The sequence below is a fragment of the Cajanus cajan genome, chromosome 3 (assembly GCF_000230855.2).
Source record: "Cajanus cajan strain Asha chromosome 3, NIPB_CcT2T_4, whole genome shotgun sequence".
NCBI classification, from domain to species: domain Eukaryota; kingdom Viridiplantae; phylum Streptophyta; class Magnoliopsida; order Fabales; family Fabaceae; genus Cajanus; species Cajanus cajan.
Genome location: NC_138519.1, coordinates 64,944,494 through 64,958,779, shown reverse-complemented (window position 1 = coordinate 64,958,779; position 14,286 = coordinate 64,944,494).

Here is a 14,286-nt window from a genome sequence, read left to right as displayed (position 1 = left end):
TAAGCTTTCAAAATGTGAGTTTTGGTTGGATGAGGTGAAGTTCTTGGGACATGTGATCTCAGCTGAGGGGATTGTTGTTGATCCGGCTAAGATGGAGTCGGTGTTGCAGTGGGAGCACCCAAGAACTGTCACTGATATTAAGAGTTTTGTGGGTTTGGCGGGTTACTATAGGAGGTTCATTGAGGGATTCTCCAAGATGGTAGCGCCTTTAACCCAGCTGACAAGAAAGGAGTAACCGTTCTTTTGGACAGATGCCTGTGAGCGGAGTTTTGATGAGCTGAAGAGGAGGTTGACTACTTCTCTTGTGTTGGTGTTGCTGGATTCTGGTGATCCTTTTGATGTGTACTGCGATGCTTCTCACCAGGGTCTGGGGTGCGTGCTGATGCAAAACAGGAAGGTAGTGACATATACTTTGAGGCAATTGAAGAACCATGAGAGGAATTATCCCACTCATGACTTGGAGTTGGCAGCTGTTGTTTTTCCTTGAAGGTATGGAGACATTATTTGTATGGTGCTCTGTTCAGTGTCTTCAGTGATCACAAGAGTCTGAAGTACTTGTTTGATCAGAAGGAGCTGAACATGAGGCAGAGGCGGTGGATGGAGTTTCTGACAGATTATGATTTCCAGTTGATGTATCATCCTGGTAGGGCCAATGTTGTGGCGGATGCGCTGAGTAGGAAATCCATCCACATGTCTGGTATGATGGTGAAAGAGCTAGAGCTGGTTAAGGAGTTCAGAGACCTGAACCTCTGTGTGGAGTTAACTCAGGATCACATTAATTATGGGATGATTACTATAACTAGTGAGTTCTTGAGGCAGGTTGGACAGAAGCTGATGTAAATGTGGAGTTGGTGAGACTTCTCGATTTACTGGGAACTGAGAAGGTTGTTGGTTTTGAGTTGGGAGGAGGTCCTACCGCTGGTTGAGTTCATGTACAATAATAGCTTTCATGCTAGTATTGGGATGGCGTCGTTCGAAGCCTTGTATGGTAGGAGATGTAGGACTCCTCTGTGCTGGTATCAAGATGGTGAGACAGTGGTTGTGGGACCGGAGTTGATCCTATAGACTACTGAGAAAGTGAAGATGATTCAGGAGAAGATGAAGACTGCTCAGAGTAGGCAGAAATCATATGCTGATAAAAGGCATAAGCCTTTGGAGTTTGCCGAGGGGGAGCTTGTGTTTCTGAAGGTGACCCCGACTTCTGGTGTGGGCCGAGCACTGAAGGCAAGGAAGTTGACACCGAAGTTTGTTAGTCCCTATCAGATTATACAGCGTGTGGGTCCGGTTGCTTATCGGTTGGCTTTGCCACCGTCTCTTTCAAACCTACACGATGTATTTCATGTATCACAGCTGAGGAAGTATGTTCATGACCCGAGTCATGTGGTGGAGCTGGTTGATGTGCAGGTGAAGGAGAATCTGACTTTTGAGAAGTTGCCAATAGCTATGGTTGATCATAAGCTGAAAAAGCTGAGGGGCAAGTCCATTGCTCTGGTGAAGGTGTTGTGGGATGCAGCTACTGGTGAGGCTACTTGGGAGGTGGAGCAGCAGTGCTGGGAGCGGTACCCGTTTCTTTTCCCAAGTAAGTCTGTTTTCGGGGACGAAAACTCTTGTTGTTGGGGAGGTTGTGAGACCCTTCCCTCTTTCTCTTTTCTCCCCTCATTTTCACTTTTTCACTCTCACTCATTCTCATTTCCTTTTCTCTCCTTTCCTGGTGGCTGATTCCTTCTTCTTTGTGGTGGCTGTGGTAAGCTTGGTTGCTGAGTAGGTGGAAGAGCTTGTGGACGCACGAATTTCCTTCTTCCTCCTCCGTTCACCATCTTTTCCGATCTTCTTCTCCATTCTTCGCGATCCCGAAGCTCGGATTCTTCACCGAGATAAGGGAAGCTAGTTTCTTCGCTGTTTTTGGATGCCACTGAGTTCAAGTAACTCAATAGTTGTTGAAGAGATTGATTCTTGGCTGTGATTGAAGGAAATTTTCGTTTTCGGGTTTCCGGGGTTTGGGAGCAAATCTTGGGGATTTCACTTGTTTGATGGTTGCATGTTAGAAATGAAGTGTTTTTCTTAATGCTTGATGAAAATGTTGGCTTTTGCTTGGGTTGCATGTTGATTTCCTGGTGTTTTTCGCAGATTTCGGTGAAATTTTTTAGGGTTCCTGTTTGAATTTGCGCCGGGCGCAGTTCTTCGCGTCGGGCGCTATTTGAAATGGGGAATCCCTGGGTGAATCGCGCTGGGCTCGGGGAGAACCACGCCGGGCGCAATAGACCTTCGTAGGTCTCTGGTTGAGAATTGCGCCGGGAATGAATTTGATTTTCATAATTTGACTTTATAGTCTTCATGAAAATTGTAGCCTTGGATGTTAGCTTTCCAATGGTGCTGAAATCACCCAAAAAGGAGTTTTAGAACTCTAGATATGGCTGCTTTAGTGAAGAGGGGTCGAGCTGCTAGCTTTGTTTATAGTTGTTGCGGTTTTTATCATTTTTAACAAGGTAGATGAAGGAATTAGGACTTAGTGTCTTCATGAGAGTTGTAGTAAATATTCTTATCTTTCATATGAGATAAGGATGAGTATGGTAGGAGTAGTATAACTCCTGATGCGCTGTTTTCTGTGAAGGCTGCCATTCCACTTTTAGTGATTTGGTTAAGTTGAAAGTTGTTTTAGGTGCTTAGGTGTATTGGTGTTGTTTGGGTGAGTAATTTGACAAGATAGATGAGTTGTAAACAAGATGGTTGGGTCGTATTATGTGCTGAACATGTTGTACGTTGTGAAGTTGTTGATCATGCTGTTTTAAGCTGTTAATGATGAATATTATTGAGCTGAATGATGATATTGATGTGCTGCGCTGAGCACGGCCCTTGTCGCGCTGGGCGTGAGACTCCTTGGGAGTCTTTGCCTCGAGGGCGCTGGGCGCAATTTGGTTTGCGCTGGGCGCGAGACCAAGGGAGGTCTCTGCCTTGCCTGCACTGGGCGCGGGTTGGGGCACGCCGGGCGTGTGAGACTCCTTGGAGTCTCTAACTGGCCTGCGCTGGGTGCAATTGGGTATTGCGTCAGGCGCGAGAGAGCTTTGGACTCTCTGGCTAAGTCTCGCCGGGCGCAGACACGCTTGCGCCGGGCGCCCTGGCCCTGGAGCCCACTGGTTGTGCCACGCTGGGCGCGACCATGAGTGCGTCGGGCGCGTATGAGGGTGTGAAGTTATATGCTGAATTTGCTGATAATATGGTTTTATGTTGATTAATGCTGCCAATGTCGTGTGATGAAAAGTTGTTTTGTGCTGTGTGATGCTAATGCTGAACCTTATTATTTGAGTCGAACTGAATGATATGTTGATAGTTGTTGAATTATGTTGTAATTGCTGAGCTGAGATGTAACTGATAAATATGTTGTGCTGACTAGGTGTAAATGCTAAAAAAATAATGTTAAGCTGTAATAGATGTATATCGCTATGCTGAGCTGGGCTGTTATTGATGATTTTAAATGCTGATTTATAATATGGCTGTGCTCTAGAATGATGAGTTGAGTTGTGAGTAGTAAGCTGTGTTGAATACTACTTAGTTGTGCTATATGCTGAATCATTGTGCTGTGCTGTGTTGTGCTGTGAGCTGTTTTGTTGCGCTGTTTATTGCTGAGTTGTATGCTGTGTTATAGCCGCTATGTCGGTGCTGTTAGCCACTATTGTGGTGCTGTTATAGCCGCTATGTCGGTGCTGTTAGCCACTATTGTGGTGCTGTTATGGCCGCTATGTCGGTGCTGTTAGCCACTATTGTGGTGCTGTTATAGCCGCTGAGCGGTGCTGATAATTGCTAAATTGTTGTGGTGTAGTATAAGCTGTGCAGATGTGCTGATAGCTGTAGATGTTTCTATTCATATATTTATATATGTATGTTGATTTCTTTACACTAGCTTACCCTTTGTTGTCTCCATTGATGTTTGGACTGCGATGATCATACTATGTATGGGAGCAGCGTAGGGATAGGTCGGTGGCTGGTAGTTGGGCTGTAGCTGGCAGTTGGAGCTGATCCTCTTGGGATGTTTGTTTTTGTTGTTTAGCTACTGGGTGTAGTAGCTTTTTGATGTATTTTTGTTGTACTCTCTAACTTTAGTCGGATTTGGGACCTTGTATATACATATATTCTAGATCCTATATTATATACTTGTTCTATCTGCCTAGTGTTTCCAGTGTGCTGTGCCGTGTGTAGTGACCAGCTGGGTCGTTACACCATAGAATGTCAAAGCATTAATGACTAATGCTCAAATGAAGATCAAAACTTGAGATGCACATGGACTACCAGACGTAAACAAAGATTGCCATGCAAGTATTTGAGGAATCAAGTCTCAAGGGACAACTCAGGCATCGTCTACAATCATTTAAAAGCTCTCAATATGATCGCGTGATTACAGGAAGAGAAGAAGAAGAAGAAAAGCACGCCAAAAGTAAAAGCATGCATGTGTTAGAAAAGGTACATTATTTTTTCAGAAAATGACAATGCTCTGTAGCTACGTGACCGGAAAAAGACAAAAAGTTCCTAGGTCTCAGCTAAAGTCAGACACTGTTGCTAATAAAACAAAGAAGACTTCACGCAATGTCTATAAACAAGAAGCAACATTTAATGCAAGATCTTATGCATTAAATGAGAAGATCGAACTGGTCATGAACGACTATATCTACTTCAACGGACACTTGCAATGGGCAAATTTTACAAGGTTATATATATGTCATGAATTCAAACCTGGAAAGGTTGGCGAAAATGAGCGAAGAGTGATATCAAGCCCATGAAGCAATAAAACCAGAGATAGAGCGTTTAGAGTCAAATGTACCATAATGTATTTATCTCTCTAGACTAAGGAGTTCTAAGTGTAACTTAGGAATATGAACCTTAGTGAGTGTAGTTATCTTTGTATCCTCTTTGTGAGAGTAAACCACACACTCAATCTTTGTAAAACTAAGGTTGCATACCTTAGTGAGTGTAGAAACCTTTGTATCCTCTCTGTGAGAGTAAACCATACACTCAAACCAAATCATCTATCTATCATTTGTAAAGCCTGAAGAGGTTAGGGAAAGAATACTTGTAAAGCCTGGAGAGGCTTGTCAAAGAATACTCACTACGATCCAGAAGTGGCTGAATAAAAAATACTAGCGCTAATGAGTGAAGTTAGCGAGCCAGGAGTTGGTCGATAATACTCACTGAGAGCCAGAAATGGCTGAACAAAGAATACTAGTGCTGATAGCCAACTAAAAGTGGTTGAGAATACTTGGGACCAAGAGTGGTTGAGAATACTCACTGAGAGCCCGAAGAGGCTGAACAAAGAATACTAGAGCTAGTGAGTGAAGCTAGCCAACCAGGAGTGGTTGAGAATACTTGGGACCAGGAGTGGTCGAGAATACTCACTAAGAGCCTGAAGAGGCTGAACAAAGAATACTAGTGCTATTAGCCAACCAGGAGTGGTTAAGAATACTCGGGACCAGGGATGCTCGAGAATACTCACTGCGAGCCTGAAGAGGCTGAATAAAGAATACTAGCGCCAATGAGTGAAGTTGGCAAACCATGAGTGATTGATAATACTTGGGACCAATAGTGGTCGAGAATACTCACTGCGAGCCTAAAGAGACTGAACAAATAATACTTGTACTTCATTGAATATTTAGTGGAACCCTTCAATTGAAGGAGACTGGAAGTAGCTCAGTTTGAGTGAACCAGTATAAAAATCCTTGCACTGTTTGTTTATGTTTCAGACGCAATTTCACTTAACTGCTACATAATATTGAAAACTTCGTCCATTACTTAATCTTCATTGAAACCATCTTCAGACGAAAAATACATTTGTCTAATTTATCATTTTAAGAAACAGTTTTCTTTTAAGAAACATTTTCCTTGTGCAGATGATAAATTGTCAGATGCAAAATCTTTTGTTAAACTAACTCTGCACAATTTTCCTAAGCAATCAAAATAATATCTTTATTGGACGAAAAATGGCTTCTCTACGAAAACATTTTTAAAATTCCTTTGTTTAGACATACACATATTCAACTGTCTTTCTATGTGTTTTTCATCTAACTTCATTATATATATATATATATATTATATTTAAATATATAAATTATATTTAAAATTTTATATAAATAGATATTTTAAAATATATATTATATTTTAAATTTATGATAAATAATTTATATTACAATATTGAATTATTTTATTTATAGTTAATTTATTTTAAAAATATTAAAATTTAATTTATAAATAATTATGATAAATATAAAAATTCATAAAAACTCTTGCATAAAAAATTGTTAAAAATGCTTTTGTATAATATACTTGTTTGTATTTTATATATAGGATTAATTAATAATTGACTAGAAAACAACTAAACTTAATTAATAAAAATTAATAGTTTATTTTATACCATGAAGTCTTTAATAAGAAAATGTTAAATACATGTATTTTACATTATTAACTGTCCTCCAAATGTCCTTGGGAAGGTCCTAGAAGATGGCAATGTTTATGGTCCCAATTTAAAATCTAAGTATATATTTCTTTTTCTTTCTAAATTCGTAAATTTATTATAAATAAAAGGGGGAGGTGGGTGGCCTACAAAAAAAAAATATATATATATATATATATATATATATATATATAAATAAATAAACAAAAACAAAGTGTGTTTTTCTATTCTCACCAAACACTGCAATATGATCCAAAAAAGAAAGGATTGCGTATGAGCATTGGCCTTTCGATAGTGCACCCTTGAGCCGTTGGACGAGAGTGCGCTGACCATATTAGCATGCGTAAGAGACTTATTTTGTGGTGGGCCCCACACTATGGGGCACCCCTCTCCAATAATTGCTTTCTTGAAGTTTTTCTTTCACAAAATTACCTTCTTCTTTTTTTATCTCTTCCTTTTCCATTGACAAAATCCGTTTTAAATAATATAGAGGTTGATAAAGACAAGTGCATAAACATGTAGTACCCTGAAATATACATGGCAAATGCTAAAAATTAAAGGGCATATCCTAGAATATCTTATTTTGCTGCCACAAGGGTTTATACTTTTATACCATCTTTGTCATGGTCCCCTAGCTAGTAAAGTTCACTGAAAGATCAGTGACTTCTATTGTATTACACTCTCTCATTTGTCTAATGCCTCATCTTCATCTTCATTCTATGTTTCTTTGGAATTGGTTCTAATTCATAATGCAATTGCAATTGCAATTGCAATTGCAAGCGCACCACCATAGTATTGTATAATAAGACTTTGGGTTAATAATTTAATATGAGTTGAAAGAAATCATGATTTGATGATTGAAAATTAAGAACCATGATGTGACTAATAATAGTGAAGATAATGTGAGGATAATGGATGATTGGACTGGGAGAAAGAGAAAGCAAGATAGAGACAAATGGTAGTTGTTTGTTTGTTTGTTTTCTCCAAAAAAAATATTTCTGGCGAGATCTCAAGCTTGTGCAATTGCATGACCATTAATTTGTGGCTGTGTTAACACTTATTTTCAAAATTTTGACGATTTTATAACGTCACGTAATGCAATATTTAGCTTCCTTTCTTGAAACTAAATGGCATTTAGCTCATTTACAAGTTCCTTGATTGGCTAACATAATCAAAAACATTATATCTGTCCTCAATTTTCTTTGTGTACATTGTACAGTTCAATTTCTTTTGGATGTTTACAAGCATTTCAAAAATTTTAACCATGTGAAATCTTAGACTATCGAAGCATCCAGAGAGTTTTTAAGTTAAATTGTAAAATGAACTTGGGAGAGGATTAATGTGTGGGGATCCACTTGTTCAAAAGGAAATTTTTATAGATTTATTTTATTTAATAACTTATGTTTTATATTAAATTTTATTTATTTAATTAAATTAAAATTTTAATATACAAATTAAGTATATATTTTTTTAAAAATTAAAAAATTATACGATAGTTTTTATTATATTAATTGAAATTGACATATATGCATAATATCATATAATAGGTTAATTTTGAATTTATAAAACAAAGTATTATAGAATTTTTAAATTTGATAAAAATTTGTAAATTTAATTTATTTGTTAAATATTTTAATTTGACAATTAGATTGTTAAAATTTAATATAGATAATGAATTATTTAGGAAAATATCTCTATAACCTCCTCTTAGAGTAAATAGATCTCTTTCCATAATACTTTAAATTGGACAAACCATTAAATTTTAATCAATTTGGTTCCAAAATTTATGCTAATATATGTTTGTAACATAAGAAATGAGTGGAAAGAAAAATAAACATAATAATACATTTTCTTTAAAAAAATTTCCCTCATTTAATAGTGAAGAAAACAAGATGAAAAAGAAATTAAATAGTAAGACCTACGCAAATATTCCTTCTTCTCATTTTTTAAGAAAAAGAGAGTAAGACAATATTTAAGTAGATAAAAAATTAAAGATGTCTTTATTTAATATATATATATATATATATTAAAATATTTATGCCATTTCATATATACATTTCTTTTTTCTTTCATTCCACGTATTTGTATAATTAACCAAATAACCCGTAACAAAAGAAAAAAAAAAACAACCATAAAAATTATTTCATTGTTGTTGATTTTCCTTCTATTTATTTTGTTTCTTATATTTTTCTTTCTTAAATTAAACAAACATGAAGGTCCCTAAAAATAAATGAGTCGAAGTCCATTACAAGACACAATTACAAAATGAATTAAACATAACTTAGAAGATGGAAACAAATATTGACTAGAAGGAAACTAATAGTATATATTTCTCTCAAACTCGTAAAAACTTCTTAATAGGGGTTTTTGAGTCTTTCACAGTAGGGTTGGGCAAAGCATAAGGCAGAACAAGTCTTTGATTTAGACCCTCAAAAAAGTTGTTTCTATTTTTATTTTCTAGGGTTTTTATTTCCTTTTTTAAACCACTTTCACCCACTTAAAAATCAATTTGTCATTAAATTTTAATTAAATGAATTTTCTCTTAATATGTCAATTCTCACCAAATTAAAATCAATTAATAATTAATTTTAACTAAATAAACCATTTTTAATATATCATTTTTAACTAAATTTTGCTCATATTCTTAAATTAACAAAGTCTCTTATCCTATTATGTTGGTTTTGTGTATTTTTTTTTATGTTGAGGAAAGAATCTTGTTAGGAAGTAATCAGATAAGAATAAGATAAGTTTTCATTCTTCTTTGTATACATTATCTCATATATTACATTATGTAAAATAACAAAATATATATAATAAATATAATGTATATAATGTTAAATATTAATTTATAAACACATATTTGACATCCTTTATCTCGTTAGCTATTATTAAAAAAGTGGTAATAAGATCATAGAATAGTATATATAAAAATTTAAATATAAAGCAGAAAGGGTTCATAAAACACTTCTAAAAATAGAGGATTCACATTCATTCTCAAAATAAAAAGTTCCATAATGCGTAACTTAGTAAAATAAACAAATTAACTAAATTCAATGAATATCCAAAAACCACTACATAGACCATAATAAAGGTCTTAGACAAAAGTAAATAAATCCAAGAAGTCAAGAGCCTAAACTATGTACTATGATATCACATCCTATTAGAGTTTTATTTATACACACACTTTGAAGCTTAAGCCTTATTACTAGTGTCATCGTGATGATGATCCCCACTTGCAAAACATACAAGAAAATAATACAACCAATAAAGAGAAGGAGAGTGAGATATGTTTCACTTTAACTCCCAATGTGAAATAAAGTTAGGTAGTCATGCACATAAAATATAGCATATAACAATCATATAAGGTAAATATTCATCACAACATCAACATAAATAAGTAAGACAATGCCATATTAAGCATAATTATAAACAATCACAATTCATATACCTAATGCAATGGACACAAACTCAACTAGTTTTATATGCATGCAACACTAGTAAAACACATCACACATTGCCCAAAGGCTTGTAAGATAACCTTGGATGACATGTCGGTCGTCCCAGACACCAAACCAAGGTGCTTGGCACTTTCACATTCTCAACTAAGGGAAAGATACACTAGGACGCGTAAAGGCAACAATGTTGCATGAGGTACACCCATGCACACAATGGGTGAAAACTGGGGCTTCCAAACCTTATATGCCTCCAAGGTTCTTTCAAAATTTATTAAGCTAAAATTAAATAGAAACTTTGTTATATAAATTATAAATTTACATGTCGAGTTGATTCATGAATAAAATAAAGTCAAATTATATGCAACTCAAGTTCAGCTAATTTATTTATCAAGTTTAATCTTTAGCACAAGTTCAGCCCATTTAGTTCATGAATCAAGTTCAATGAGTTAATTATCAAATTGAGTTTCAAACTACTTTCAAGTTGGTTTGGTATATTGCCACACTTACCTATCATGTATTTCATAACAATATCCCGTTACAAAATATTGTTATGCACATGATGCATGTTACACACAATATCTAATGCAAGACTCACATCACATATCAATTTCATGTTCACAAGTGTTTACATTTCATCAAATCATGACTATGCCCGTATGCCTAGACTTTTCACGCGATTAAGTCCTCAACGTAGATTTCACATCATGTAATCATCACATGGTCTATACACAAGCACATCACCCATCCTTTTTACCTCAATTACCCATCAAAAATAATTAAATGTTAATCTTAACTAAGCACTTGATTCATCGCTTAATTATTATCATGTTGCCATTAAATACCAAGGATCATATTCCTAAGCAAAACACCATCAAAATACCTAAAAATCACAACATGTAAGTTCTCACCTATCCTCGAGATGGCACCTAGTGAAACTAACCTAGCACCTAACATTAGACCCATAGAGAACACTCATTATTCTCTAAAGGTTCAACACTTGACATGACCATGCTCTCACTCGACAAAATAACAATAGAGAGCCCTTGAAGCTCCTATACCTGATGTTGTCCAAGTGGCACCAAGCGCAATGTCAACTTCACACAACTTGCAAAACAGTGCAAAAATGGCACAAGTTAAAGTTTTCTTCTCCTCACTCACTTCAATTGGTATAAATCACAATTACGGCTTAGAACCACTCAAATTTAGTACTTATTATTGTAAACATATTTCAATTTCACTTTTACCATTTAATCACATCAATCTCTAATTTAATCTAAAACAAGGATTTCCTACAAAAACTTAAAAGTTTCCCACAAGTTCACAAATATACCAATTCATAATCAAACACATCACACAAAGGGTAATTAACATCAAACAAAAACAAATAGAGAAGTAATATTAAATAATCACTGAAAGTGAAAGCAAACCAGGGGATTCCCAAAGTCCCCCAATTGAAATACATAAACATAAACAATGGGATTGAAACTAGGGATGATAAAGTGGGTCAATTCGACCCATTTAGGCATGACTCGTCATTGACCCCTAAAAAATGAATAAGGTTGGACTGACCTACTAGAAGAAAACAAGCCACAAAGGTTGGTTTTCCTTACTTAAGGGCGAGCTAGCAGGCCAACCTACCGGCTTGCACAAAAAAGAGAAAAAAAAAAGGAAAAAAAACTTGTATATTCATTTTGAGTTATTCTTCCAAAATATTTTTTTTCTCATTATATAAACGACATACATAAATCAATGTACCTAAATAATAAAAAAAATCTCAAATTACATATAATAAAATAAATCAAATGCACTACATAATTGTTGTATAATAAATCACTGATTATATACAGAATAAATATAAAATGACTTAATTAAATTTACATTAAAAATAATAAATAAACAAAAAAAACTTAATAAAAAAAGCTAGCAAGGGTAGCCCATCCTAGTCTATCATTTGGTTTGGTAGGCTAGACGAGATGAACCAAGTGGGTTTGCGAGGCAACTCATCAATTTTTGACGAGCCAATGGACTAACCCACATGTTGTAATCTATTTTGTCACTCCTAATTGAAACAATATAATTATCCAAAATAACTTATATAAATAATACTTTATTTTCACAAAGACTTCCTTAATAAAAGAAACACTTAAATTATTGTAAAAGTCTCTATATTATTTTATAGAACACATTTAATTAATTAAAAACATTCTTTTATTATTTTTAGAAAACTTTGAGTGTTACAATATATAATAATATATTATATAATATTAATTTATATAAATATTATATTATTTATAATATATATATATATATATATATATATGTGTGTGTGTGTGTGTGTGAGAGAGAGAGAGTGAGTGTGTGTAAGATTATAGGAAAATAAAAAATATAATAAATAAATTAAATTTTAATTTTAAAAAATATATTATTAATACATATAATATTATATTATATATTATAAATAATATGTATATATATATATATTAATTTATATAATATGTATTATAAAATTTACTTTAAAAACTTTATTTTATATAATTATAATGATTTTGACATCTAAATTTAAAGTATATTATTAATTAAAATGTTAAAATGAAAAATTATTATTTAAGTAGTTTTAAAGAAAATATTTGAATAATAATTATAATTTTAAAAATGTTGTATAATTTAAGGAAAAGTAACTATATAAATAAAAAAAAAATTATATATAATATATTTAAACTATTTTTTTAATTTAGAAATTTTAAATAATGAAATTAAAACTAGTTTTTTTAAGAAATATGTAATTTTAATAAAATATCATTATTTTTTATTTTAACATAATTTATGTCGTATCTTATTGATTTATATTAAATATGAAATATACAATATAATAATGTTATCTAGTTTGTTATTATGAAATGCGTCAAACATTGAATATAGGATGACAATGGGCCCAATGGGAGCGGGTAATAGTAAACTCGTCCCCACTCCACTGGATGAAAATTGACACCATATCCGTCCCATACCCACGCAGGTATCCGTTAAGCGGGTATCCATAAATTTCTTGAATATCTGTAGATATCCATAGATATTTATAATTTTTTTAAGAAATTAAAAAAATTATATTACAAATAATTTTAAGTTTATATTTAATGTCATTGAAATAATAAAAATAAAAATTTAATGTTAATTTTGAACTTGTAATTAACATTAATTCTATTGAAATAATAATAAAAAAACAAGATAATCAATAACTTAAAATACATCAATCTCACAAGTAAGTGAAAGTCTCATATCACAAAGTTACAATAATTCAATCTCATAATGTTTGATGACTAATGTGTGGGCTGTGCGGCTATGGAAAGAAAAATAAGATGAGAGAGTGTAGTTTTAGGGTTATGTGTTACAAGGATAATTAGGATATTTAAGAAATATTATTAAACGGGTACCCGCAGGCATGGATACTATCATACCCGCCCTCACCCCGTTTATAAACGGGTAAAAAATTATCCATCTCCATTATCTGCTAGTACCCAATTAGCCTATCCATTTATTATCCGTAATGGATTTTACCTACAAATACTTGCGAGTACGAGCATTTTTGTCATCTCTAATTGGATAGTTTTAATGAATATATATTAAAACCTAATATAAATAGATAATGACATGAAAGGATAATCTAATATAATTTTTAGGATATAAATAATATTTTATAAAATTTCATAGATTATAAACCAAATTCTAACTCTATGAAAAAAATACAAAAATATAAAATAATATGAAAGATCTAATTGGAAAAAATTTCTAGTTTAAAGATCCAATTAAAAATTATTAAAAAATTTAGGATCAAATGATATATTCAACTTTAAAAAAAAATCTTTTAAATGAATTTTTAAAACTTATTTAATTATTTTTAAATCTTTTTGATTGATATTAAGTATAATGAGATGTTCATAATTATCAAGAATTTTTTATTAACTTAAATTGTAATATTTTAAAATAAAAAATATAATATTTTATTTTCCTTATAAAACATTTTTTATTACTTTATTAAAATTTCAAAATGTGTTTTTAATTTATACTTTTTTTACTTAGACCAGTAGAAATCATGCTGCAAAAGTGCATATTAATTTTTAATTGTCAGTTTTATGACATTGCGCAACTACATTTATGAAAAAAAAATCTTTTATAAACTACCTTCAGTACTTTGTCTATAACTCAATTAATTAATTCACTAAGATTTAAAAAATATAATTAATTTAATTTATAGTAATAAATTTATTATATTTGTATATCTTTTTCTAAAATCATTCTATAATACTTTTTTTTACTAATTAATACTTGTATATCGTATAACTGACTAAAATATATATTTTATTGTTTCTTTTTACTAATCAAGGTTTATCATTTTTCTAA